This window comes from Musca autumnalis, unplaced genomic scaffold, assembly GCF_047663935.1.
Source record: "Musca autumnalis isolate F117 unplaced genomic scaffold, ASM4766393v1 scaffold_4, whole genome shotgun sequence".
In the NCBI taxonomy this organism is placed as follows: Eukaryota; Metazoa; Arthropoda; class Insecta; order Diptera; family Muscidae; genus Musca; species Musca autumnalis.
This window is the reverse complement of record NW_027411977.1, coordinates 32,294,984-32,297,866: the sequence shown is the minus strand read 5'-3', so window position 1 is coordinate 32,297,866 and position 2,883 is coordinate 32,294,984.

The following is a 2,883-nucleotide window of genomic DNA, read 5'->3' as shown; positions in this document are numbered from 1 at the left end:
TTTAGACAAAGACTTCCAGAGTCTCCATGTCCTGATTTGGAATCCAGAGTTATAAATAGGTTGGTCTCGGTTCCACATCATATTTACTCATTTCACCTTGATTTCAACGCCTTAGAGAGCGGGGATAATCTTCATTTTGTTGACTCTGCGAAAATTAAAAATGTTATAGCAGGCATTAACAACAAAAAATCCAGTGTTGTCGATGGAATTTCTAATTTTATTATTAAGAAGTTCCCTGAATTAACAATAAAATTACTCACATGCCTCTTCAATCATTGCATCAACAATAGATATTTCCCCAATGATTGGAAAACTGCGAAAATTATTCCGATAAAGAAGAAACCAGACAGTATCGGATTATCGCCCAATATCTATTTTGTCCAACATTGGAAAAATATACGAGCACATTCTGAAAGAGAAAACAGAGAGAGAATTCATTATTGATCCAATATCAAATTTCCAATTTGGATTCAAAAAGCATCATTCAACACAACTGGCTCATTTAAAATTCCAAGGCGAAGTTATAAGCAACCTTCGGAACCAATGCTGCACTGTCGCCATTTCACTAGACATCGAGAAAGCATTCGATTCTGTTTCCCACAGCTGTATTTTATATAAATTAATAGATCTGGGTCTGGATCCTTACCCTGTCAAGATAATACAAAGCTTTTTCCATCATCGAAGATTTGTAATGCAAATCCAAGACTCGTTTTCTTCATACGGCCAAGGCAGTGTGCTGGCACCATTTTTATTCAACCTCTTTCTTCATGATTTTCCACACACTCCGGCGAACGCGCAGGCTATCCTCTATGCTGACGACTGTCTTATATACGCCCACGATTCATCGCCAACTTCTGCACTGAACAAAGCTTCTTACCACCTTGCACGAATATACGCGTTTTATAAAAAAATGGGGCATTACCATCAACACCAGCAAGAGTTCAGCCATCTGCTTACGGAATGCTTCTGGAAAGTGCCCCAAAACAGTAGTTCGGTTTAGTAAACAACTTTAATTGTCACTGCACGGAAACGAGATTCCGTTTGTAAAGAGCCTCAAGTACCTGGGCATCACCTTTAGCACTTTGATGAAATTCAACACGCATGTTCGTACTACCCTACAAGAAGCGAAAAGAGTTGCTGGTAGATTTTCCTCTATATTTTACAACAAGTACTTACCGCAAAACACAAAGTTACTCTTACATAAGGTAGCGATAAGGTCCATACTTCTGTACGGTTTTCCAGTCTGGTTCGCTATTTCCCCGATAGTAGCTAAAGAACTGGAAATATTCGAGCGCGATATCTTGAGGAAGTGCGTAAGCAAAAACTTTGAAAATCCAACAAAAAAGTTTTCCAACACTAACATCTACAATGCTGCAGGAGTTCCGTCTTTCCGCAAAGTGGCACTTTCCCATTTACAGAAGTTTGTTGATGGACTGACCTTACATGATAACTCCCTAATGAAGGATATTTATGATTTGGAAAACACTTGGCTTGGGCCACATCAATATATCTTACTTACTTATTTACTTACATACTTACGAGTACATACTTACTTACATTATTGTGAGTTTAGTTTTTTGTATTTTAAATCACAATAATGTTTTCGACATCAAACATAATAATTAGCTGGGCTTATTAGCCGACCTTATGTAGGCCTTGGGTAAGTCCCAATTTACATTAGGCGAGTTTACTTGCGGCAATTGTCAGTTTGTGGGTCAGAGAGGGTGTTGAGAGGCAAAGGGTTACAATATACCTCACCTCTCTCTCCATCAAACTGACAATTGCCGCAAGTAAACTCGCCTAATGTATATTGGGACTAAAGGTAGCAAAAGAGAAAACTCTCAAAATGTTCTTAACCATAGAAATTTATTCAAAATGTGAGTGAATGGAAAGATGACAAAACTTACAAACAATCTGGCCGAAATGTCAAAATCGATGTATCAACCAATCAGATGTCAGCAAACAAGCTGCTATTTTCTATTACTACTCACCCAAATTTGTGTGGTAGAAAATAGCAGAAAAGAGCGTCATTGTCATTTTTGTTTAAAGAAAAGTGCAAGTTTTGCAACTTTTTGGAATATGGGAAAAGCTAGCACAAAATTGGGAAGATAGCACTATTTTGCAGGTTCTGGAACACAACTAAGAACAACTTATTTTTTAGAACGCTTCTTCTCAAAGAATACTTTACTTATACATATACCGACCAAATTTAAATTCATTCACAAACATCGACCAAATTTCTTCAGAATTTAACCCAACAATGGCAACTCTTCTCAAACCATGAAATACGAAAATCTCTTATTTCATTGTGTGTACATTTATTGACCTCATCCTTCCCATTCACGGCATTATTCTTGATCTAAGTTGTGGAAATGATCAGACTACAGTAAAAAACTTTCCCGTTTACATTTACAACAACGAGATTTGTTGCCGCATTGCAAAATTTTTTGTGCATTGTTTTTCCTTCAAAATGCCTGCAAATTGCTTCTCCTTCGTGGACATCATTAAGTGCTAATTGATCTTTTGGACAAACATTGCGAAGAAAAAGACCCTCTAAAGAAAAGCAAAACCAAAAAGGTTAAACAAACATTTGCTCCCTCCCATGATGATGACAATCAGAAAAGTTTTAACAATTTTTGCGTGAGATGACATGACAGCGGTTTTTGTATTGTTGTTCATTTGTTGTAGAAAGCTTGTGGTTCAATTTTTGGGTGGACATTTTGTTGGCATTTTTCGTAAAACTCAATATATTAAAAACATTTGCCCCCTGTTTATGTATTTCGAAACGAAAATGTGTGCGCATGGAACACACCCAAACTTTAATTTTGGAAATATTATTTCCTTTGCTTTTGCTTCAAAACAAAAACAAATTTGAAAAACACA